The sequence below is a fragment of the Mauremys mutica genome, unplaced genomic scaffold, assembly GCF_020497125.1.
Source record: "Mauremys mutica isolate MM-2020 ecotype Southern unplaced genomic scaffold, ASM2049712v1 Super-Scaffold_100099, whole genome shotgun sequence".
Lineage (NCBI taxonomy): Eukaryota > Metazoa > Chordata > Testudines > Geoemydidae > Mauremys > Mauremys mutica.
The window spans coordinates 340,194-367,021 of record NW_025423266.1 but is presented as its reverse complement, the minus strand read 5'-3'; the positions used below and the strand labels follow the sequence as shown (position 1 = coordinate 367,021).

The 26,828-nt window shown below is 48.7% G+C and overlaps 1 non-coding gene across 1 annotated transcript; it reads left to right on the top strand.

Moving 5' to 3' along the window:
* The first annotated feature begins 20,270 nt into the window (after positions 1 to 20,270).
* TRNAE-UUC lies at positions 20,271 to 20,343 on the top strand. The gene has a single exon. It is a non-coding gene; the product is annotated as a tRNA-Glu (tRNA).
* Positions 20,344 to 26,828: the final 6,485 nt, after the last annotated feature.

Below are 26,828 nucleotides of genomic sequence, written 5' to 3'. Positions count from 1 at the left end.
TTCCTAGTTCAGTGTGTCTCATTACCGTTCCAGAGGATACCAGGGTTAGATTGAGAACAATCATCCTTCACCGTTTGGATGCAAAGAGAGAGTGCTTCATAGGACAGTCCTTCCCTGTGGATCCCAAACTGGCTGCCTGAGTGGGTAACAAGGACTTTCAGGCTGTAGAAATGATGGTAACCAATGAGGCAACAAATGTGTCAAGCTCCAATTTCAGACTTCTGGATACTCACATGCTGAGTCCTGATTCTAAGGTTTTGTGTCTGACGCTCTGGCTACACAATAAAGCTGATGTTGGTGCAGCTGTAGCACTGCTATTACAGATGCTCTCCACCAATGGGAGAAATCTCTTCCCTAGGACTTTATTAGTCCAGCCCCCACAAGTGGCGGTGGCTATGTTGGCAGGCAAAGCTCTCCTGCTGATGTAGTGTTATTTCACAGGGGAGGAGGGTTTTGTAACTACATTTCTCACCAGTGTGTATTTTTCACACCCCTGAGAAATATAGTTACACCAATAAATGTCTTTAGTGTAGACTAGACCTTAGTTTTCTCTTGTTTTATGTATTTACATCACTTCTCTTTGAAAGATTAAAAAATGTGACAAGAGAGTTATTTTCCCCCATGATGCAAACATTCCCATATAGGAAACCCCTTCCACCAACACACATGGCAAAAGAGCCAGAGATATATGAACTCACATGTAGTGTAAAGAATCCTGTGGCACCTTATAGACTAACAGACGTTTTGCAGCATGAGCTTTCGTGGGTGAATACCCACTTCTTCGGATGCCGAAGAAGTGGGTATTCACCCACGAAAGCTCATGCTGCAAAACGTCTGTTAGTCTATAAGGTGCCACAGGATTCTTTGCTACTTCTACAGAACCAGACTAACACGGCTACCCCTCTGATACATGTAGTGTAAGGAGTTCTGGTAGAAAACCTCCCTCCAAAGGCTGGGATGGGAGAATGTGTGTGAGAAAGAGTGTATGAGAATATTGGCCCAGTATAGATTTAATTTTTTTGTATTTCGGATAGAACGTATTTTGCTTAGCTTCAAAGTTAATTTCTATTAAAAGGAAAACTACTTGAGGAGACAAGTTGTATAGCTTTTTACCCACTTAGCCTGTAAGGGTCACTGAGTTCCCCACGTCTCTAATTTGCAAAGGAAAGGCCTGACATCTGTCATAGGATGTGTCTAACAGGTAGGAAAGCTGCAATCGTCAACCATCAATATCAAGGAAAAGGCTGGACTCCACTGCCTTTCATGTCTAAAAGCTGGCTAGAGGCTGATCTACAATGAAAAGCTATGTTGACATAGCCACATCTCTCAGGGGTGTGAAAAATCTACTCCACAGAGAAGTAGTTAATGTGAGCCCCAGTTTAGACAGGCTTGGGTTGGGTTGTCAGAAGAATACTTCCAGTGTTTGAAGTGTAGACATAGCCTTAGGGCTGGTCTACAGTATGTGGTTATTTTGGAATTAGCCGAGTTAATTCAAAATAAAACTGATTCCGTCTACATGCCCAAATTGTTTTTATTTTTTTTTTAAATTTAAAGGGCTCTTTAATCCGGTTTCTGTACTCCACCTCAGCAAGTGGAGTAGTGCTAAAATCGAGATTGCAGTTCCGAATTAGAGGTACTGTGGACACAATTTGACATTATTGGCATCCGGGAGCTATCCCAGAATGCTTCCTTGTGACCACTCTGGACAACACTCTCAACTCCGATGTACTTGCCAGGTAGGCAGTAAAAGCCCCGGGAACTTTTGAATTTCATTTCTTGTTTGGCCACTGTGGTGAGCTCATCAGCACAGGTGACCATCAGGACAATCCACCATCACAGGCGACCATGCAGAGTCCATCATCATGAGAGCCCATGCAGTCCTGGATTCACAGATGAGCTCCAGCATGGTCTGAACGGGAGGTACTGGATCTCATCGCATGCTGGGGAGACTAATCTCTTATGGGAGAACTACGTTCCAAAAAAAGAAACACAAATACACCTCTACCCTTATATAACGCTGACCTCGGGAGCCAAAAAATCTTACTGTGTTATTGGTGAAACCGCGTTATATTGAACTTGCTTTGATCCACCGGAGTGCGCAGCCCCCCCGCGCCACCCACCCACCCCCGTTATATCCGAATTCATGTTATATTGGGTTGCATTATATTGGGTAGAGGTATATGTACGCTAAATTCTCCAGGGTCATGAGGGAAAGAGGCTACTCCAGGGACACAGAGCAGTGTCATGTAAAAATCAAGGAGCTCAAGCAAGTGTATCAAAAAGCCAGGGAGGCGAATGGGCTCTCTGGGTCACAGCCCCATACATGCTACTTCTACCCTGAACTGCATGCAATTATGGGGGGTGATGCCACCACTACCCCACTACTGTCCATGGACACGTGCAGGTTGGGAGTCGCACGGAGCAGGGAGAATGACTTTTTGGAGGATAAAGAGGAGAAGGAGGAGGACAGTGCACAAGCGACAAGTGGGGAATCCGTTTTCCCCCATCAAGGTTCCCTCCCCACTCTGAACTTTAGGGTACAGATGTGGGGACCTGAATGAAAGACCCCCTAAGTTTATTTACCAGCTTAGGTTAACAGTAAGGTGCCACCACCAAGTGTATTCCAAATCTTAGGGGAGAGCCACTTGGAACTCTGCCTTTCCCCAAATATCTCCCAAGTCCCTAACCCGTCCTTTCCTGGACAGCCTTGAGACTAATTCCCCCACCCCCCCCAAGTCCCTACACCCCTTTTCCTGGGCAGGCTTGAGAGTCTACCCTCACCAATTAGTCCTGGCAAACCTGGTGGCTGAACTTGGTGACTTTGTCCTCACCCATAACTATTTCACAGTTGGGGACAATGTATACCTTCATGTCAGCGGCACTGCTATGGGTACTCGCTTGGCCCCACAGTATGCCAACATTTCTATGGGTGACTTAGAACAACGCGTCCTCAGCTCTTGTCCCGTAATACCCCATCTCTACTTGCTCTGCACTGATGACATCTTCATCATCTGGACCCATGGAAGAAAAGCCCTTGAGGAATTCCACCAGGATTTCAACAATTTCCATCCTACCATCAACCTCAGCCTGGACCAATCCACACAAGAGCAGTATCAACAGGAAAGGGAAGCTGAGAGACTCTATGCACTGCAGCTTGCTGTGAATGGAGAGCTGGCTGCTAGAAGGGGGTGGCAGTGTGAATGGGGAACAAGTGTGCCCAAGGAGTAGAAAGCTTTGGCCCAGATAGCACTCTCAGAAGACTTCCCCAGATGGTTTAGGGATGCCGGTGTGACCTCTCTTGGCAACCCCCAAAGAAGGAACTGGGTGGACTAAATGGACAGTGCCCCTCTCTATCTGAAGCCTAGCAAGAGAGGTACGTGAATCCCACCAGAAGTTAAAATGGTAAGTAAGGGAGGGGAGGCTCTACTAGAGGGCCTGAGCAGCTTCAGATACAGTACAGGAGGATTTCCACTTCTGAGCCATGAAAATAGAAATTGACTTTTTCCTTTCCAGATTTATCTAATATTCAGAAAGAGAATCTAGCACCTGCCTTCCAGATTTGAACACCCTCACAATTCAGGAGTGCTCAAGCTCAATTTGGGCAGCTGTTACTTCATTTCTCCCAAATCAAATATGCTGATCCACTGTCATTTGCTGTAGAAAAAGTAGAATACAATTGAGCAACAAATGCTGGGGTGTTTCCAGTGCTAACTATGGCTGGAATTGCTATTTTCAACAGCCATTGCCATTTTTTTTTAAATTTTGTTTGTTTAAAAGGAAGACAGTAATATTGCACTAGCAAATTCCCCATAGAAACAAAGAATGGAACAAAAGAATAATAAAGGCACCTCAACTTTTCCTCATTTAGGTAGAACAGTCTTATAAGATGGATCCAGCTATCTTCCAATCACACAAGCTGAAAATTGTTCCACTTTACTGCAGTTCTGTAACTGCGGGAACCAGTCCTGTCTGTGTCTGTGCACATCCAAAATCCCTGCTGAATGCAGAAGTGCCCTGCTTTTGTGACCATCCCACCTGATATGTTCAGCCCTTGTGAGCGAAGCAGATTCACATTTAGTAAATGGGTGGGAAGCGTCTCAGAAAGTGTTAGGTGCTGTAGGAGGTGTTGCTTATTCACTAGGTGATGTGAGACCTTCATGTTACACTAGTAAACCAGTGCTGCACAGAATGCACTTTGCTCCTGGAGTCTAGAATGGGCCCTTTGCTTCTATACACAGCCCATTAAAGACAATGAAAAGACTCCCACTCACTTCAACAGGCTTTGGACAGACCTGGTTATACACAGGGTAACTCCACTGTCTGCACAGGGTCCTGGTCCCACAGCGGAGGGGCTTGTGAGCTTGTTGCAGAGCTGCTGCTCAGGGACGGGAACCTCCTGGCACCCCAGCCTCCAAAATCACTCAGGCTGCACTTTCTGCACGACTAGGTGCTGGCTGAGGGGGGCGTGGGAATTGGTGACCTCTGCTGCAGGTGATGGTTATCTCAGGTACTTAAAGCCATGGCCTAGAGGAGGGAAGTGCCTAACTCCAGAGTCTGCAGCTGCCTAGGGCCAGCGCTGAGGATTTAGAGTCCCTAGTGCTGCCATTGCAAGGTCCAAGCATGCTCAGCCTTGGCATTGCCACCCCTCCTGCGGCTAGTAGCTGCAGCTGGCTAAGGCTGGCCTCTGGCAATTGGCCCCATGGCTGTAGCCAGAGAAGCTACAAGTGGCTCTGTGACTACTGGGGCCATTAAGGTAGAGCAGCTAAAGACACTGGAGTTAACCTCAAGGAACAGAGGTCACCAGCAGGAAAGGAATGTCAAGGGGAGCAGGGAAAGAGGGAGCAGGTCAGGCTTGCAGAGGGAGCTTCCAGCTGGGTGGGAGCATGTCCAAAATAGAAAGGAAACAAGCCTGGGGAGAGGTGGTGGTGACCAGGTAGCAGACTAGCATGTAGACAGGAACAGAGGGAGAGAGGCTGGTGTCTTCGGATTCCCAAGGGCTGTCCTGACTTTGGGGAGATGGTGTTTGCAGGTGGCTGGCTCACATGGCAGGATGGGGGCTACGGGAGGGATCTGTCAGAACTGAGCAGGTATCTGCTGGCTGTGCAACTCTGAGCGGAGACTAGGACCACATGCCGTGACTGGTGACATAGGGGGGTGCTGGAGACATGGCTAGAGAGGGTCTGAATGAGGAAGGAGATAAATCTGGGGAGTTTCCTTGGTCACTGTGAAAGTTCTACTCACTGTGGACACTGGTAAACCCACATGGGTGTACAGCTCAATGAGAAAACCCGGGGGCTGAGGGAGCTGTGTATGGCAATGCATATAGCCACGTAGGGGTGTGTGATCAAAATGAAAAATGTCTCTGAGGTTCAGTACTGGGTAGGTTATGGCACCAATGGCACTGCCCCACCAGGCCCACACTCGGAGCCCACAGTGACTACATAGGGGCCCACAAATACGTTTGGTGCCGGGGCCCACAAAAGGCTAACCCGGCCCTGACTGCCCGAGCACTATTTCAGCCCCACATTTTTGGGTGGACCTCCCACAGTGGGAGCTGCAGAGCACTCCCCCGCAACACACACACACACCTCCTGGTGTTGGGAGGGGAACAGGAGAAAGGACAAAAGAAGCAAGAGATGAAGAGAAAGGAGGGAGGGAGGGATGGAGGAAGAGGTGAAACAAAAAGGACAAACCCTAATGTCTCCAGTGATTCTAAGGGACAAAATATCAGGCATGGAATAAAATTCTGCCTCCTTAAGCTCATGTGGTGATAGTAGACACTCTACTAGCTGCTCGGCTCCACTCACCCAGTGGCTGCACAAACTGCTCCACTCTGCTCTGCCCACTGCTCTGCTCCATGGTATTGCTTCAGGCTCCCCCACTCATTAGCACAGTACTCAGTGCTCTCAGCTCAACAAGTCCAGCTCTTCAGTGATTTCAGCTCTTCAGTGATTTCAGCTCATAGCAGGGGAGCCCCAGTGCCAGTGAATTCAGCTCAGTAACCTTTATCTAGATTCTTAAGGGAATCAAAAATTAACTCTGACATTCCACAGTGGAGAGAGACATAGGTGGAACTGGTGCTTCTGGCTCACACAAGGAGCTTATACCACCAAGTACAGATATCTGTCCCCAGCCTCTCTCTTTTTAATGGGTTTTGTAACCCATGTCCCTTGTCTAGCAAGTGCTTTTTAGTTGATAGTGAAACCCTTTATCATAAGACAATTTTGTAGTTCCTCAAAACATAGTGGTGGTAGTAGACACTCTACCTGACCGTCTTGTATAATTTAATTACCAAACTTCTATCAAATGTGACTGCACAGAGCTGCACGTACAGTTACATTCAGTGAAAGTGAGCAAGAGTCCCCAGAACTCACTGCCGGGAGCCTTAAAATATCTGCCAGTGGCACAGGTACTTTTTAAATACCGAGATGTGCAGTGGCAAATCTTTCATGGGAACCGGCCGGCGTGTGCATGGCCGACGTATGCAGAGCAAAGGTTGCCCACAGGCGCTGTGTCAGGCTCTGGCACCGTGTGAAACACAATGGACCACTTTCTGGTGGCTGGTTTTTTTTCCCCGACAGGTGTGGGGACTTCTGGAGAGAGGGATGGATGGAGGAAAAGGTGAAACAGAAAGGACAAACTCTAATGTCCCCACTGATTCTATGGGACAAAATCCCAAGTGTGAAATAAAATTCTGCCTCCTTAAGCTCGTGTTTTCCATGCCTAGAATTCAACTGTCACCAGATGGATCAGACCGAACAGGTTTCAAACCTCGAGGAGGCTCTTACCTTCTAAACAGGGACAGCTATTTTCTAGTAAAATCACTAAAAGGGAAGGAGAAAACTTGAAAGAGGTTCCTCCTGGCGCTCACGTCCATGAACCCGAATACTCTCTCAGTCCTCAAAGAGAGACTTCGAGAAGGAGACTTGCTGAAGCAAAGCCACAGGGGTCTCTGAGGTTTCCCTGGTCCCTCGCCCCTGTCCTGCCTTCCTGATGTCAGCATCTCTCTGTGAGGTCACCACCTCCCCACCACCTTTGACCAATAGTCTGAGGTCCTGCAAAAGCCTTTGTGATGTCACTGCCACACCCCTCCCTTGCTGTGCTAATGTCCTGCCCCTGGCCAGGCACTTTGGAGGTTTGAGCTACTCCCTGTGGATCACCCCACTCAAGGAGCGTTCATTCTAGGAAGCAAGCCGGATAGACAGGAAAACATCAGACGCTGCTCCCAATGCTACGCTCAGTTTTTCAGAAATTAGTCAACTTTATGGCCAGAAGAGACCATTAGAGCATCTAATCTGACCCCCTGCATATCACAGGCCTCCTGTATGACACAATAGCTACTTCTGGAGCAAACACATTCCAGAAAAGCATCTAGTCTTCATTAAAAGCAGCAAAGAATCCTGTGGCACCTTATAGATTAACAGACGTTTTGCAGCATGAGCTTTCGTGGGTGAATGCCCACTTCATCGGATGCAAGAGTGGAAATTTCCAGGGGCAGGTAAATATAAGCAAGCAAGAAGCAAGCTAGAGATAACGAGGTTAGATCAATCAGGGAGGATGAGGCCCTGTTCTAGCAGTTGAGGTGTGAAAACCAAGGGAGGAGAAAGTGGTTCTGTAGTTGGCTAGCCATTCACAGTCTTTGTTTAATCCTAAACTGATGATGTCAAATTTGCAAATGAACTGAAGCTCAGCAGTTTCTCTTAGAAGTCTGGTTCTAAAGTTTTTTTGCTGTAGGATGGCCACCTTAAGATCTGCTATTGTGTGGCCAGGGAGGTTGAAGTGTTCTCCTACAGGTTTTTGTATATTGCCATTCCTAATATCTGATTTGTGTCCATTTATCCTTTTCCTTAGAGACTGTCCAGTTTGGCCGATGTACATAGCAGAGGGGCATTGCTGGCATATATTACATTGGTGGACGTGCAAGTGAATGAACCGGTGATGGTGTGGCTGATCTGGTTAGGTCCTGTGATGGTGTTGCTGGTGTAGATATGTGGGCAGAGTTGGCATCGAGGTTTGTTGCATGGATTGGTTCCTGAGCTAGAGTTACTGTTGGGGCCTTGGGCTGAAGCCAAAAGTCTGAGCCCCACCACCCAGGGCTGAATCCCTCAAGCTCTGGTTTTGCCCTCCCCTACCTGGGGCAGGGCTCAGGCTTTGTCTTCCCTGCCTCTGTCTAGTGTGGAGGGGCCTGGTCCCTCTTTCCAGGGCCATGTAGTAAGTTTTTTTTTGGCAGAAGGGGGTTGCAGTGAAAGGAAGTTTGAGAAACCCTGGCATAGAGCCTCTGAATATGTCTAGACTTGGCTCCCTGTGGCAGATCAGACACTGAATGTGCAGCCATGGAGACACCACACACCAACCTTGCCTAACAGGCAAGAATCAAACCTCCACAGAAAGATGCCCGTTGCTTTCTAACTCATCTCCCTAAGCCCTCAGCCACCACCACTTAACAAAGGGGCTTTTCTACACGATGGTTCTGGTCTCACTGAAGGGTCATTTCCAATGGTTTGCTCAGACCAGCATTAGGGAAAATGGTGCCCTGGGCAAAGCTTGTACTTTGGCACTTCCCCATTGCCCCTGGATGATCCCCACTCCCCCTTTACCGCTAGCTCCTGCACTCCCAGCCCTTGCGCCTCCTTCACCCCTAACTCCTGCCCCCTCCTGTGCCCCCTTTGCCCTTAACTCCCTGGGCCACCAGCCATTGCCCCTCTCCTGCAGCCCCTTCACATGGTTCCAGTGCTGGGGGCCCCGCACTTGTTCTCCCTTTCCCTGGGCTTTGGCATCACTAGCCCCTGATTAGCGAGTAGGGTTCAGTGGTTCCCAAAATGTGGGGCATGACTCCTAGGGGGACACAGAGGAACATTCATGGGGGCACCTCAGGGCCTGAGCCAGCCCCCATGGAGGGAGCAGCACTCAGCCCCACTCTGCCCCAGCTCTTCCCCAACCCCACCCTCAGCCTGGGGCTCTGGCTCCTGACTCGGCCTCGACCCCCTTACCCCTGTCTGCACCCCTCTCCCCAGCAAGCAACAGCCCCACTCCCAGCCTCGGTTCTTGACCGCGGCTTCTGATGGGCCACAGCCATGGATGAGGGCACAGTGTGAAATGTTTGGGGACCACTAGTTTAGGATGACATTCTCAATCACTTCTATGAAGTCCAATAAAAGCTATTCCTCACCCACCTACCCCTCCATCAGGACGGACTAGGTATGTTCTGCTGCCCTTCACTCATGCAGGAAGGATAATAACTTTTCATTCCACTCAATCCTAAAGTGATTTGTAACACACCACCAGCCCAAACTGGTCATTTTGGGAAAGCGGCCCCATCATGCTGCATACCTAGGCAGAGTAGGTGTGTCTGTGCATACACGGTCTGTTCACGCTGAAGCCTGGGTTCAGAAACCCTCACCCCTCATGGGGCCTCAGAGGTTGGGCTCAAGCCCATATGTCTGCACTGTAATTTTATAGAGGTTGGGAGGGAGTTTAGCAAGTGGAAATGGTAAAACCGCATTGAGGGGACTGGACCACTGACCTACCAGCTCTTAACACCCAAACTTTCAGTAACTCTATTATCAGTGCCTGTGAGTGTAATTTAAACCATAGGTCCATCTAGCTCTGAATCTTCTCTTCTGACAATAGCCAATACCAGGTGCCCCAAAAGCCACTACCCACAGCACCACTGGGAGTTGAACCCAGGATCTCTTGTTTACAAAAGAGGTAATTTAACCAGCTAAGCCATGATACCTGCTATTACTTAAAGCATTGTCTTTGCCCACATCTGAGTCTCTGCCAATGCCCACTGGGCCCTGACAAGTGTTGCTCGTGTTTGGATTCTGTAAAGCAGAGGAGCAGGTGAAGTTTTGCTCCCACGGTGTGTGTGTGATTCTTTGGACAGGTCTACACTACAAAATTAGGTGGGTGTAATTACATGACTTAGGCTGACAATGCAGTTCTATCAACCTAATCCCGGTGTAGATAGTGGCTCAGCTGTCAGAACTTTTTGGAGCTATGAAAGGGGAGGGACCCAGCCTCTGTAGCAGGAATACAGGGCAGGCAAGTTCATGGTGGGATACTGGTGGAGGCCAGTTATGGTGATATAATGACCAGCAGCATTTACACTGACAATTTGTCACTTTAAGTTTGCTGCACAAAGCTCTAGGCCTCTTGTCAAGGTGGTTTTATTTTGTCACCAAAACAGGGCAGTTTTGTCACCAGACATGGCATTGCAGTGTGTGCACCAGCCAAAAGCTGCCGACCGAGGGAGCGTTGTGTGTTTTTCACACACCTGAGCAATATAATGATGCTGAAATAACTTTGTAGTGCAGATCTGGCCAAAGATTCACACACACACACACACACAGCTTGCAAGGAAAACCTCACCTGCTCCTCTGCTTTGCAGAATCCAAACACAAGCAAAGCTTTTCAGGCCCCAGTGGGGATGGCAGGAAGTCAGGTGTGAGCAGACAATGTATTTTCACCACAGGCAGGCACCATCACTTAGCTCGCTAAGCACTTGTCCTGTAAATAAGAGATCCTGGGTTCAACTCCCAGTGGTACCTTGTTGATTAACTCTTGGGTGTACTTGGTATTGGCTACTTTCAGAGGACCATACACAGAGCTAGATGGGCCTCTGGTCCAGCCCAGTACAGCTGTTTAAATTACACTTGCAGGCACTGATAACAGAGTTACTGAAAGTTTGGGTGTTAAGAGCTGATAGGTCAGTGGTCCAGTCCCCTCAATGCATTTTTACCATTTCCACTTGCTAAACTCCCTCCCAACCTCTATAAAATTACAGTGCAGACATATGGGCTTGAGCCCAACCTCTGAGGCCCCATGAGGGGTGAGGGTTTCTGAGCCCAGGCTTCAGCGTGAACACAAATATCTGCACCACGGTTTTTAGTCCCTCAGCTTTAGCTCCAACGTTAGGAGTGTCCCTCCTGGTCCCGCCTGCCGCCCCTGGGCAATTTAAAAGGGCCTGGGGACCCCTGCCACCACCACCAGCAGCACAAGGGGACTAAGGCGGCATCTTGTCCACCTTTGCTCCATGTGGCACACCACTCCCAGAAGCGGCTGGCACGTCCCTGCGGCCCCTTTGCCTCTCAGTCTGTGCAGATGGGACCTTTCCCTCCAGCGCTGGAGGATTCGCCCGTCTCATCTACCCTTGTCCCAAGCAGCACAGCGGGTGGGAATCTTACATGTACCAAGGTGACTTAGGAGCAGAAACCCCCCCAGATCTTCCATGCAATTGGCACTTGCCCCTCGCTGAGCAGGACTGAAACTCCTGCAGGGAGACTGGTAGGCCACATCCCCTCCGGGCATGAGCAAAGCAGCAGGGTGAAAAAAATCAATCTGGAGATTAAACCCAGGGCCTCATACATGCAAAGCATGTGCTCTACCACTGAGCTACATCCCCAGAGGGGCTGTAGGTTACACCCAGAGCTGTCCTATTCCCAGCGCATCTAGTGGCCTATAAGCTTCATGAGAAGACTATTCCCCTCTCTGAGGGCCAGACCTGCTCTCCTGGAGGTTAATTGTTCATAGGGGTCACTTTGCATCAGGGCGAGATTCGATGTGTGGGGCAGAGAGAGTGGGTGCTTTGGACTCAGGGTGCAGAGATACACTCAGCCCTGTCCCCTGCACTAGGTGGGTGGTGCTGCCAATTTCTGCTGGAACGTTATGGGGCGGGTCTGTGAACAGCTCAACCCCTGACCTTGGTGGCAGAAATGATGAGATGGAGGCTCCAGCTGTTTCTAGGATTTACTATTTCCACCTGCCTGTGAAGTCCAGCTTTCCCCAGCACATTCACTGCGGTGCAATTGGGTCACTGTTTCCATGGCTGAGCAGCAAAGAATCACACCCAGTTTCCTTTCTATCTGCAGCAGGGTTAGCCTGTGTTGGTGGTTAATGAGGTGGATCTAGTTGTAGATTGTTATTCAGTCCCCACCTTGACAATTCACACCATCCCTTTCCCATGCAGATTCCCAGCACCTCAGTGATCCTGGTAGCAGAGGTTGGGGTTTGAGATTTTCAGGGTTCTTTTACCCTCCACCTGGAGTGAACTCAATTTTTTCTCCATCCCAGAAATTCCATGAAATAACAACAGGGGCATAAAGAAAGAGGGGAGAGAACATTGATCCAGACTCTGGGGGTTTGGGCTGTTTTAATTCTTGGTAAAAACATGAACTTGATTCCAAGAACTTGATTCCACGCCACATCCCCTGTGCCCCCCCAAACACAGTCTAAACCCCCACCACTAGAGCACAGTTAAAGAGTTACTCAGTCTTTGGTGGCCCCCTCCACAGAGGTCTTCAGAGTCCTGTGCGCTCCCCCAGCAGCCGGTGGTCTTCTCAGTCCTCTTCCTCCTCCTCCAGGCTCCAGCAGCTCACTGGGACAAACACAGCAGCAGCACCTCCTCCTTCTCCAGCAGCCCTGGTGGCCAGGCAGGAAGGACCCCCCACAGGTGGTAGCTGTAGTGGTGGTGGGGGGGGGGCTCCTGGCTTCTCCCTCCAGAAGTGGGGGGAGTGGGGGCTGGCCAGCAAGGCCCCCCCACCCCTCACGCACTCACTCAGCAGCAGTGGCAGCAGCAGCAGTCCAGGGAAGGAGCACTCCAGCCAGCAGCAGCCCAGGAAGGGAGAAGGACCCCTAGCCAGCAAGGCAGCCAGAGAAGGGGGAGCACTCCAGCCAGCAGGGCAGCCCAAGCAGACAGAGCGGTATCTATTGGGTTTCCGGGAAATGGGGCGGGCTTCGAATCCTAATGGATCCTCCCCCCCCCAGCCTAAGGGGAGGTACCACAGGGCCTCATAAACCCACTAATTGCGGGGGACAACTAATAAAAGAACAGGGACAGGAGTGCGGTCAAAGGGTCATAAGAAGGGAGCCTGACGGGGACACCGAGCAGAGAACCCCGGACAGCCCCCACTGCTCCTCGAAGGCGTCAAGGGAGCCAGCGGACGCCGCCCAGAGGAACTCCGCCCGGAGACGTGAACGGACTAAGGATTGGAAACAAGCCCCACAGTTGCAGGAGTCTCCATTGGCCAACCGCCTCTCCCTGGTCACGTAGATGGTCTGTTTGGACAGGGCGAGGAGGAGGTTGACCAGGAGGTCCCGCGACTTCGTGGGGCCACGGATAGGGAGTGCATGGAGAAGGAAGTGGGGGGAAAAGTGCAGCCAGAAACGCAATAGGATATTGGTGAGGAGCCGGTGTAGGGGCTGCAACCTGGAGCACTCTAAGTAAACGTGTGCCAGGGTCTCCCTCACGCCGCAGAAGGGGCAGGTGTCTAGGACGGGGTAAACCGTGCCAAGTACACGCCCGTACTCACGGCCCCATGGAGGAGCCGCCAACCGATATCCCCGACGGGCCTCGGGACCAGGGTGGAGTACAGGCTGGCCCACCAGGGATTCTCACCCTCCAGAGGTTTGGGCTGTTTTAATTCTTGGTAAAAACATGAACTTGATTCCAAGAAGGGAGAGAGGAGAAGCCTGAAGCTGACTTTAGTCCCAGGCTGGGGTCTCCTGAATGATGGGAAACATCCTTGGCTGCTACCCAGGGACAGCAGGCTACTGATGACATACCAGGGCTGGGATGAGAGGGGAATGTTACATGGACTTTATCATACAGGGCTCATCCTGCTTCTCAGAGCCCACAGGCGAGAATCTAGAGAAGGGTGAGTCATTTCTCAGCTGCATTCTCAGGAGAAGCCAGTAGCTGTCCTTGACCAGAGACCCAGGGGAGAAACCATGGCAGTTCTGGGGAGAGCTCTGGCTGCCAGGGGATCCAGCTAGGAGAGGGCGTGCTGGGGGCTCTGGAGGCCAGTCCAGTGGGGCTGTCAGAGGTGGCTTTACCAGTGGGGAGGTGCTAGGTCACATGTTGGTGGGGTGGGAAAGTAGGGACTACAGGATGTGAGGCTGGCTAAAATGAAACTGCCCAAAAAACCCTCCCCCTTTGCTCCAGCTAAAGGCCCTACTTTGGCCTCTCCCCCTTTCATAAAAATCTCCATATCTACCCCAGCTCTCAGAAACCCCCTTTCTCCCATGGGTATTTTCACAGTTTCTTCCTTTTTTCATGGTCTCGTATGTTGTGTATTTGGTTGTCATGGGTTTTGTTACTATGGCAACTGAGTTAGACTATTAAGGGATAGCTCAGCCGGTTTCAACCGGCTGAGTGAGCTCTCTGTGTCTGTAAATAAAATGGAGGTTTTGGTTAGCTGTCTGCTCTCTGGCCTCAAGTGATTGCTTCCTACACCGGCTGCCCCTAGGACATAACACTGGCGACGAGGATGGGATCCTGGTGCTGCTCCAGTAACACAAGGAAGTAGAAGTCAAGGTAAAGACCAAACAAAGAAAAAAAGCTGCTTGTTTGCACTGACTGTGAAAGTGAAACTAAAAATCATGGCTACTCTGACCAGGCCCCTGGAGCCTTTTGATGAGAATACAGAGCAGTGGCATGTGTATACTGAGCGTTTTGAGCTTTTTGGTATTGCAAATGACATTACAGAAGCGAAGAAGGTGCCAATATTCTTAACTGTTGTAGGGGCTAAAACCTACTCTCTGCTACGCAGCTTACTACACCCTGTTAAGCCTGAGACTAAATCTTACAGTGACATTGTGGAAATCCTGGGGTCTCATTTCTCCCCAAAACCACTGGTAATTGCTGAAAGATATAGGTTCCACAAAAGAGACCAAAAGGAAGATGAAACAGTTGTACAATTTGTAGCCATTTAAAAAAAGCTAGCAGAACACTGTGAATTTAAAGAGATGTTAAATGATGCCCTGCGTGACAGGTTAGTGTGTGGCCTCTGCAGTGAAGCTATACGGAAGCGCCTACTGACAGAGGCTCAGCTTACATTACAGAAGGCTGTTGATATTGCTGTCTCCATGGAACTGACTACAAGGGAGGCACAATACATCGGTGCACCCCCTAGGGTGCAAAAAGTGTCACAAGAACCGACCCACAAAACTGTGCAGAGTCAAGAATGTTACCGCTGTGGTAAGCCAGGACACCAGGCATCAGAATGCTGGTGTAAGGACCTGGTGTGTCGACACTGTGGCAAAAAGGGACACATTGAGTGTGCCTGTAAACAAAAGAAAAAGAGGCCTGTGGTCTGGCCGACAAAAAAAGGAATCTTGCATACCCTAGAGCAGACCCAGGATGATCAAGGTGACACCGCCTCACAAGAGGAAGTGCCACTGCATGTTTTGTCTTTGGCAGCGGGCTCACATGAATACTGGGTAACCCCCTTATTGGAGGGCTAACCTATACGCATGGAACTAGACACCGGTGCAGCTGTCTCGCTGGTTCCTGAGACTGTGTATAAGGAAAAGCTACAGCATCTTCCGCTTAAGGCAACAAAAACTGTTCTGAAGACGTATACAGGTGAAGCTGTGCCCATGTTGGGCACTATTGATGTTAAGGTGGAGCTCAATGGACGGGCAGATAAATTGCCACTGTTTGTGGTGAGAGGTAACTACCCAGCCTTAATGGGTAGGTCTTGGCTTGGGAAGATTCAGCTGAACTGGGCAGAAGTGCACCGGATGACTAAAGAAGAAACCAGTCTAACCCCTATACTAAGGAAACATGCTGCTGTTTTTGGAGATGATTTGGGAAGTATGAAGGGAATCACTGTGACATTGAACATTAAACCTGGCAGTCCACCAAAATATCTGAAAGCCCAAACTGTGCCATATGCCATCAGGCCAAAGGTTGAAGTAGACCTGGAGCGCCTGGTCAACAATGGAGTCCTAATACCAGTTACCCATAGCTCGTGGGCCACTCCTATCGTTCCAATAGTGAAGAAAGATGGCTCTCTCCGGATTTGCGGTGATTTTAAAGTCACTGTCAACCCAGTGTTGTGTGCAGAGCAATACCCGCTTCCCCGCATCGATGACCTCTTCGCAGGCCTGGCTGGGGGACAAAAGTTCAGTAAGATTGATCTGAGTCAAGCATATTTACAGATGCACGTCGATGAAAAGTCCCAAGAGCTGTTGACTATTGTGACTCATAAGGGGCTTTATCGATACTGTCGCCTACCCTTCGGAATCACATCGGCTCCCGCCCTGTTCCAGAGGGCTATGGACCAGATCTTGTGTGGCTTGTCAGGAGTTCAGTGCTATCTGGATGATATCCTGGTCACTGGAAGAAATGAAGAGGATCACTTAAAGAATTTAGAGGCTACCCTACAAAGACTGGAAGAGTATGGCCTACGAGTTCGCAAAGACAAGTGTGAATTCTTCAAGCCCTCTGTTGAATATTTGGGACACATCATCGATTCTGCAGGTCTTCATAAGGCCCCTGCAAAAGTTAAAGCTATTGTGGAGGCTCCCCCACCTCGAAATGTAAGCCAGCTGCGCTCATTTCTAGGACTACTGAACTATTATGGAAAGTTCATCTCACAGTTAGCCACACTGCTAAAACCACTTCATGAGCTCCTTGGGCAGAACAAGGCCTGGAAGTGGACTGAAGCCTGTGATGTTGCATTTAACAAAGCTAAGGATGCACTGTTAAATTCTGAAGTTCTAACGCACTTTGATCCATCCTTACCCCTGCAATTGGCCTGCGATGCTTCCCCTTATGGAGTGGGAGCGGTCATGTCACACATTATGCCTTCGGGAGAAGAAAGGCCTATTGCTTTTGCTTCACGCACTCTAAGCAAAGCAGAAACTAACTACGCCCAAATCGAACGTGAGGCATTAGGAATTGTTTTTGGAATTCGGAAGTTTCATCAGTACCTGTTTGGGCGAAAGTTTACTCTTCTTACAGACCATCGACCTCTGACATCAATTTTTGTACCCTACACAGGCATTCCCCCATTAGCTGCTAGTCGTATGCAACGTTGGGCATTGATACTTTCTGCACACACATATGAAATCAAATATCGGAAATCCACTCTGCACGGCAATGCAGATGGCCTCTCAAGGTTGCCTTTACCGGTCAAATATCAAGATAGTGCCCAAAAGGAAATCTTCTACTTTGAACAGGTAGAGAATACACCCATCACTGCTACTCAGATAAAGAAGGCAACTCGCGTTGACCCAGTATTGTCCCAAGTTATGGACCTGGTGATGCATGGAAAATCTCGACAAACCTCTCCGGTCTCATCCGACCTTGTTCCCTACATGTCCAAACGGATGGAGTTATCGGTCCAATCTGGTTGTTTGTTGTGGGGGAGACGTGTCATTATTCCACCACCGCTGAGATCACAGATGTTAGAACAGCTACATTCCGGTCACTGTGGAATAGTGCGCATGAAGGAAATTGCACGAAGCTATTTTTGGTGGCCTGGACTGGACAGCGCTATTGAAGAGAAGGCAAAAGCTTGTATGTCATGTCAGGGTGTGAGGAATGCACCCCAGTGGGCACCCCTACACCCATGGGACTGGCCTGAAAACCCGTGGCAACGTATTCACGTTGACTTTGCTGGCCCCCTTGAAGGAAGCATGTTCTTGGTGGCAATAGATGCCCATTCTAAATGGCCAGAAGTCTCTATAATGCAGTCCACTTCTGCAGAGAGTACTATCCAAAAACTACGAGGACTCTTTAGTCGTTTTGGTCTGCCAGAACAACTTGTGAGCGACAACGGACCGCAGTTCGTTTCTCAGGAGTTTCAAAATTTTATGAAGGCAAATGGGATACACCACATCACGTCAGCACCATATCCTCCGTCCACCAACGGATTAGCTGAAAGATTTGTGCAGACAATGAAAAACGCTTTGAAATCAGCAAGGGGACAACACTCCATTCAAAAGCGTCTGGATATCTTCTTACTTTCCTACAGAAACACCCCTCATGCTACGACCCAGGCATCCCCAGCCTTTCTAATGTTGGGACGACAGCTGCGCACTTGCTTTGATCTGCTGAAACCTTCTGAACCCCGACAAATTGTGCAACATCAGCAGCAATATCAAGTCATCAGACGGGCACCCAGAGCAAAAGACCGAACCTTTAGCCCGGGACAGCCAGTTTTGGCTCGGAATTATACTTCCAGAGCTAAATGGGTCCCGGCCACAGTCATCACTCAAACAGGACCTGTTTCCTACACAGTCCGGACTGCAGAGAATGTTACCTGGCGGCGACATGTAGATCAGCTGTTGCCAGGTCATGCCAGTCCTCAGGAACCATCTGCAATTGAGGGGTCTGACTTCACCTCTTCTGGTGAGGCACCGAATCACGAGTCACCTGTTCCTGACTGTTCTCCTCCATTACTGCCGGCGGCTGAGATACCCCTTTGCCCAGCACGAGCTGATACCACCTCCTCACCCGTTCGTGCTGTGGACCCTGAGCCCCTAGTGCTTTCGGGTGCAATAACACCAGAAGTTCGCCGTAATCCACCTAGAGACAGAAGGCCTCCTCATCGGCTGGATCTCTAGCTAGGGCGAACCCACGGTTATGGGGCAAAATAATCCCCAGGGTTTAGCTGGGAATGGAGGCAGTCTACCCTCCTTCTCTAGTCTAGTGTGTGTTTTTTTTTATTTAGGGGATGTTCTTATTAGGGGGGGAGGAATATGTTGTGTATTTGGTTGTCATGGTTTTTGCTGCTATGGCAACTGAGTTAGAGTATTATGGTCTGTAAATAAAATGGAGGTTTTGGTTAGCTGTCTGCTCTCTGGCCTCAAGTGATTGCTTCCTACTCCGGCTGCCCCAAGGATATAACAATTCAGAGTTTCAGATTGAACAAAGAATCCCTGTTCCTATTGTGTTAGTCTCTTCTGTAGGGAGACGTTCTTCCCACAGATCCAGCCTTGAGTTTATGAAAAGTTGGCACATGTCAGTATAAGATATGGCTTCCTTCCACCTCGCTTCCCAGGGACCAATGCCTGCCTTAAGACACACAGAAAACAATCTTTATTGTCATATACTTTCACTGGTTCTTTGCTTTAACCCCTAGGAATGTACCTGTTAGACAATCAAAGGAGTTGCTCTATTCCTATGGACCCCAAATCAGAATTCAACATAGATATTTTATACTACTAACGTTTTATCAAAGTATTCATTAAATGTTAACTTGCTAATTTAAGACCATGGGCGGAGACATTATGTAACCTGTTAACCATTGGCTAATGTGCTTATCTTGTCTTGCTGCAAAACCTATCCCCGGGGTGTGGAACTTTCATTCTGGGCTGTGACTATAAGCAGAAGAGTGACATCTAAGGGCTGTTGCTGCTGCCCAATATGGGGCTTAAACTCATGACGGCAGGATTAAGAGTTTCACACTCTACCAACTGGGTTAGCCAGATTTGAAGTCAGTCAAGTGCCCAGTTGCAGTGTAGAAGGGGCCCTGAGGGCATTTATTTGGGGAGCTGAGGTTCCCTGTCTGACATTTGCCTTCTTTCCTGGTTCGTTATGTCTCCAGCGAGCAAACTGGAGCTGTCACAAGGCTGGTTAGATGCTGCTCTCTAGACCAGAGAGCTGGGGTTGATTTAGCATGCTGTCACCATCAGCTGGTCAGAGTAACCAGGGTGGGAGGGTGGAATTTAGGATTTTCCCACCAGTGGGAGGTGCTGTTGGCCTCATCTAGTGGGGGAGAGTCTGAAAAAGCTTCTCAGCTCCCAGAGACGGGGCAGACAAGCTGGTTCTCCACACACACATTTTCACAGGGAATCAGGCCCCCTAGGGAAAAACTCATAAGAAGCCCAGGCCCAGGAATGTCAGAGAAGGGAATCACTGTTTGCCTTAAGAGGTGGGTTTGGGAAACCTGCAGGTCCTTAGATCCCTCCGGCTCCTGATAGAACCATTTGTGGGGAAGGTCTGGGGAAGCGGAGGAGGACAAGGAGATGGGAAAAGGGCTTGCAGCTGTTGTGTAATCACCATGCTCCCAGAAGAAGGATCTGGAGGGCTCAGCGCTGTGGTTGCTTGTTCAGGACACAGAACTCGCAAGATAGCAAAGCTCAGAGCCCTGTTACACAGAGTCAGACTGTGATCAGCTCACACTGAGGGGGAGCAACACCCCTCCCTTGGTCTCTGTGCCAGAGCTCCTATCAGCTCAGTGTCCTTCCCACAAGAGTCGGCTGCTGAGAGGGTTGCGATGGGGTAAATGAAGGCAGAGGAGGATTGTTCCTCATGGGTTTTCTTTGTGTGGTTCTGTGATCCTGCTGGAGGAAGCTGAAGGATCATTTGAGTTTGTTTCAGTGACTTGGGCTGGGCTCAGGTTGTGACCCTGAGCACAGCGGTTCCTGGACTCTCTGCTCTTAGCCCCTCAGGGAATGGACAACAGAGCAATTTCAGAAAGTGGATAGAAAGTAGCCTAAGAAAGTGTAGCATAAGTGAGAATAACTCTACCATCACCTCCCTGGTGGTCTAGTGGTTAGGATTTGGCACTTTCACTGCCAAGGCCTGGGTTCAATTCCCAGTCAGGGTAAAGTGACTTTAAACCAGAAAACCTTCAGTTATTCTTCACTTGCAGTGTAAACAAATCCATGTTTTTTTCCTGATTCTCCCATCTTCCCAGTGTCTCCATGGCAGGGCTGGCACCAGAGCAGCAAGCAGGTGCCTGGGGAGGCACAAAGGCAGGTCTGGCTTTTCGGCCCTGTCAGTCCCTCTTGGAGGGAAGGACTTGCTGCCAAATTGTCCCCAAAAGCAGTAGTGGTAGAGCTGCCACCGAAGTGCTGCAAATTGTGGCTTTTTTATTTTATTTTATTTTATTTCCGCTTGGGGTGGCAAAAACGCTGGATCTGACCCTGCTCCATGGAAGACAATTTGTTAAATCCCAGATTAGTGCAGTTCTATCAGTTCTCACCCTGAGTCCTTAGGTCTTAATCCTGAGGATATTGTCCCACCATGGGGCCATTTCCCGCCTCTCTTTCATACAGAAGCACAATTTTCCTTGCACAGACAAAGGAACAGCAAGATCTTTCTCTGTCCCTTGTGCAAAGCAGGGGGCCAAATTCCATGGAAACAATGGACAAGCAGGGGGCTCTGGGCACATCCAGCCCTGGCCGTGAGATGTTCCCTCCCCTCTTTCTTTATGCCCCTGTTGTTATTTCATGGATTGTCTGGGATGGGGGAAAAGCTGAGTTCACTCCAGGTGGAGGGGAAAAAGGATCCTGAAAATCTCAGGACCCAACTCCCGCTACCAGGATCACCGAGGTGCTGGGGATTTGAGTGGGAAAGGGACTGTGTGAATTGTCAAGGTGGGGAATGAATAACAATCTACAACTAGATCCACCTCATTAACCACTGACACAGGCTAATCCTGCTGCAGACAGAAGGGAAGCTGGGAGTGATTCTTTGGTGTTCAGCCATGGAAACAGTGACCCAATTGCACCGCAGTGAATGTGCTGGGGAAAGCTGGACTCTACATGCAGGTGGAAATAGTGGATCCTAGAAATACCTGGAGTCCCCCACACCATTTCTGCCACCAGGGTGAGATGTTGAGTTACTCACAGCACCCCCCACCATGACCTTGAAGCACGGGATGGTAGCACCCCCCACCCAATGCAGGGGAGAGGGCTGAGTGTATCTCTGCACCCTGAGCCCAGGGCACCCACTCTCTCTGCCCCACACATTGAATCTGGCCCTGCTGCAAAGTGACCCCTATGAACAAGTAACCTCCAGGAGAGCAGGATTGACCCTCAGAGAGGGGAATGGGTTTCTTGTGAAGCTTTTAGGTCACTGGATTTGCTGGAAACAGGAGGGCTCTGAGTGTGACCCATAATCTTTGCAGCCCAGCTGTGGATGTAGTGCAGCAGTAGAGCACATGCTTTGCATGGATGAGGTCCTGTGTTCAATCCCCAGCATCTCCATATTTATTTTTTCACCCTGTTTCTTTGCTCATGCCCAGAGGGGATGTGGCCCACCAGTCTCCCTGCTCAGTCAGGGGCAAGTGACAATTGCATGGAAGGTCTGGGGGGGTTTCTGCTCCGAAGTCACCTTGGTACATGTAAGATTCCCACCTGCTGTGCTGCTTGGGACAAGGGTAGATGAGAAGGACGAATCCTCCAGCACTGGAGGGAAAGGTCCCATCTGCACAGACTGAGAGGCAAGGAAACACAGGGGCAGTCAGTGCTCAGAGAGGAGAGAGGTCAGTGATTTACACCCACCAGGGGACACTGTCTTTTTGAGTATCACAGGGGTAGCTGTGTTAGTCTGGATCTGTAAAAAGCGACAAAGAGTCCTGTGGTGCCTTATAGACTAACAAACATATAGGAGCATAAGCTTTCATGGGTGAATCCCCACTTCATCAGATGACTGTAGTGGGAATTCTGTGAATGGTTAGCTACAACTAATCAGGAAAGAGATCTTGGAGTCATCATGGATAGTTCTCTGAAGACGACCACACCGTGTGCAGTGACAATTAAAAAAGGAAACAGTATGTTAGGAATCATTAAAAAAAGGATAGAGAATAAGATGGAAAATATCTTATTGCCCTTGTATAAATCCAGGGTACACCCACTTTTGAATACTGCATACAGATGTGGTCTCCTCATCTCAAAAAAGATATACTGGCACTAGAAAAGGTTCAGAGAAGGGCAACTAAAATGATTAGGGTTTGGAATTGGTCCCATATGAGGAGAGATTAAAGAGACTAGTATCAGAGGGGTACCCGTGTTAGTCTGGATCTGTAAAAAGGAACAAAGAGTCCTGTGGCACCTTATAGACTAACACAGGGGTTGGCAACCTTTCAGCAGTGGTGTGCTGAGTCTACGTTTAAGGTTTCACATGGCAGTAATACATTTTAACATTTTTAGAAGGTCTCTTTCTATAAGTCTATAATATATTAAATGCAGAGCCCCCCCGGAGCGGTGGCCAGGACCCGGTCAGTGTGAGTGCACTGAAAATCAGCTCGCGTGCCGCCTTCAGCATGCGTGCCATAGGTTGCCTACCCCTGGACTAACAGATAGTCTGTTAGTCTATAAGGTGCCACAGGACTTTTTAAAGAGACTAGGACTTCTCAGCTTGGAAACGAGGAGACTAAGGGGGATGTGATAGAAGTATATAAAATCATGAGTGGTGTGCAGAAAGTGAATAAGGAAAAGTTATTTACTTGTTCTCATAATATAAGAACTAGAGGCCACCAAATGAAATTAATGGGCAGCAGGTTTAAAACAAATAAAAGGAGGTTCTTCACACAGCGCCCAGTCAACTTGTGGAACTCCTTGCCTGAGGATGCTGTGAAGGCTAGGACTATAGCAGGGTTTAAAAGAGAACTAGATAAATTAACAGGTGTCAGAGTGGTAGCCGTGTTAGTCTGTATCAGCAAAAAGAACAAGGAGTACTTGTGGCACCTTAGAGACTAACAAGTTTATTTGAGAAACAACTCTGACATCATAATAAAAAAGGCTGACAAAGGAGGTGCTGTCGTCATCATGAATAGGTCGGAACATGAACGAGAGGCTGCTAGGCGGCTCTCTAACACCACATTCTACAAGCCATTACCCTCTGATCCCACTGAGAGTTACCAAAAGAAACTACACCATCTGCTCAAGAAACTCCCTGAAAAAGCACAGAACAAATCTGCACAGACACACCCCCTACAACCCCGACCAGGGGTATTCTATCTGCTATCCAAGACCCATAAACCTGGAAATCCTGGATGAACCATCATCTCAGGCATTGGCACACTGACAGCAGGATTGTCTGGCTGTGTAGACTCCCTCCTCAGGCCCTACGCTACCAGCACTCCCAGCTATCTTCAAGACACCACTGACTTCCTGAGGAACTACAATCCATTGGTGATCTTTCAGAAAACACCATCCTGGCCACTACGGAGGTAGAAGCTCTCTACACCAACGTTCCACACAAAGATGGACTACAAGCCATCAGGAACAGTATCCCCGATAATGTCATGGCAAACCTGGTGGCTGAACTTTGTGACTTTATCCTCACCTATAACTATTTCAGATTTGGGGACAATGTATACCTTCAAGTCAGCGGCACTGCTATGGGTACTCGCATGGCTCCACACTATGCCAATATTTTTATGGCTGACTTAGAACAACGCTTCCTCAGCTCTCGTCCCCTAATGTCCCTACTCGACTTGCGCTACACTGATGACATCTTCATCATCTGGACCCATGGAAAAGAAAACCCTTGAGGAATTCCACCATGAGTTCAACAATTTCCATCCCACCATCAACCTCAGCCTGGACCAGTCCACACAAGAAATCCACTTCCTGGACACTACAGTGCTAACAAGCGATGGTCACATAAACACCACCCAATACCGGAAACCTACTGACCGTTATACTTCCCTACATGCCTCCAGCTTTCACCAGAGCACATCACACAATCCATTGTCTACAGCCAAGCTCTAAGATACAACCATATATGCTCCAACCCCTCAGACAGAGACAAACACCTGCAAGATCTCTATCAAGCGTTCTTACAAGTACACTACCCACCTGCTGAAGTGAAGAAACAGATTGACAGAGTCAGAAGAGTACCCAGAAGTCACCTACTACAGGACAGGCCCAACAAAGAAAGGAACAGAACTCCACTAGCCATCACCTTCAGCCTCCAACTAAAACCTCTCCAGGGCATCATCAAGGATCTACAACCTATCCTGAAGGACGATCCCTCACTCTCACAGATCTTGGGAGACAGGCCAGTGCTTGCTTACAGACAGCCCTGCAACTTGATGCAAATACTTACCAGCAACCACACAACAAAAACACTAACCCAGGAACCTATCCTTGCGACAAAGCCTGTTGCCAACTCTGTCCACATATCTATTCAAGTGACACCATCATAGGACCTAATCACATCAGCCACACTATCAGAGGCTCATTCACCTGCACATCTACCAATGTGATATATGCTATTATGTGCCAGCAATGCCCCTCTGCCATGTACATTGGCCAAACCAGACAGTCTCTACGTAAAATAATAAATGGACACAAATCACATGTCAAGAATTATAACATTCAAAAACCAGTTGGAGAACACTTCCGTTTCTCTGGTCACCCATTTATAGACCTAAAAGTCGCAATATTACAACAAATAACCTTCAAAAACAGACTCCCACGAGAGACTGCTGAATTTGAATTAATTTGCAAAGTGGACACCATTAAATTAGGCTTGAATAAAGACTGGGAGTGGATGGGTCATTACACAAAGTCAAACTATTTCCTCATGTTCATTTGTCCCCCTACTGTTACTCACACCTTCCTGTCAACTGTTGGAAATGGGCCGTCCCGATTATCACTACAAAAGGTTTTTTTCTCCTGCTGATAATAGCTCACCTTAACTGTTCACTCTCGTTATAGTGTGTATGGCAACACCCATTTTTTTTCATGTTCTCTGTGTATATATATATCTTCCTGCTGTATTTCCACTGCATGTATCTGATGAAGTGGGTTTTAGCCCAGCAAAGCTTATGCTCAAATAAATTTGTTAATCTCTAAGGTGCCACAAGAACTCCTCTTTCTTTTTGCTGATAAATGAATGGAGATTAAGTCCATGAATGGCTATTAGCCAGGATGGGTAAGGAAGGGTGTCCCTGGCCTCTGTTTGTCAGAGGGTTGAGATGGATGGCAGGAGAGAAATCACTTGATCATTACCTGTTCAGTCCCTCTGGGGGACCTGGCATTGGCCACTGTTGGCAGATAGGATGTGGGGTTGGATGGACTTTTGGTCTGACCCAGTATGGCCATTCTTATGTACTTATGAAGGGAGGGGTAAATCCCTGTGGCAGAGTTTCTGTAGTGTAGTGGTTATCATGTTTATTTAACAAGCAAAAGGTCTCTGGTTCAAAACCAGGCAGAAACATAATGGCTTCCTTTCTTCCCACCTCCTACTGTTGTAGGGGCAGCAGTGATTTCTATGCTCAAAGTGTATGTTATACTTTCCCTGCTCCCACTTTTGTCTCCTCCCCCTCTCTGAATGCCTGTGAAGTGGCTTTTCCCCTCCCGCTACCTCCTGGAATGCTCGTGGGATGAATGGGCTGGTTTGTTGTGTATTTGGTTGTCATGGTTTTTGCTGCTATGGCAACTGGGTTGGTGTATTATGGTCTGTAAATAAAATGGAGGTTTTGGTTAGCTGTCTGCTCTCTGGCCTCAAGTGATTGCTTCCTACTCCGGCTGCCCCAAGGATATAACACTGGCGACGAGGATGGGATCCTGGTGCTGCTCCAGTAACAGAAGGAAGTAGAAGTCAAGGTAAAGACCAAACAAAGAAAAAAAGCTGCTTCTTTGCACTGACTGTGAAAGTGAAACTAAAAATCATGGCTACTCTGACCAGGCCCCTGGAGCCTTTTGATGAGAATACAGAGCAGTGGCATGTGTATACTGAGCGTTTTGAGCTTTTTTTTATTGCAAATGACATTACAGAAGCGAAGAAGGTGCCAATATTCTTAAGTGTTGTAGGGGCTAAAACCTACTCCCTGCTACACAGCTTACTACACCCTGTTAAGCCAGCAACTACATCTTACAGTGACATTGTGGAAATCCTGGGGTCCCATTTTTCCCCAAAACCACTGGTAATTGCTGAAAGATATAGGTTCCACAAAAGAGACCAAAAGGAAGATGAAACAGTTGTACAATTTGTAGCCATTCTAAAAAAGCTAGCAGAACACTGTGAATTTAAAGAAATGTTAAATGATGCCCTGCGTGACAGGTTAGTGTGTGGCCTGTACAGTGAAGCTATACGGAAGCGCCTACTGACAGAGGCTCAGCTTACCTTACAGAAGGCTGTTGATATTGCTGTCTCCATGGAACTGGCTACAAGGGAGGCACAATACATCGGTGCACCCCCTAGGGTGCAAAAAGTGTCACAAGAACCGACCCACAAAACGGTGCAGAGTCAAGAATGTTACCGCTGTGGTAAGCCAGGACACCAGGCATCAGAATGCTGGTGTAAGGACCTGGTGTGTCGACACTGTGGCAAAAAAGGACACATTGAGTGTGCC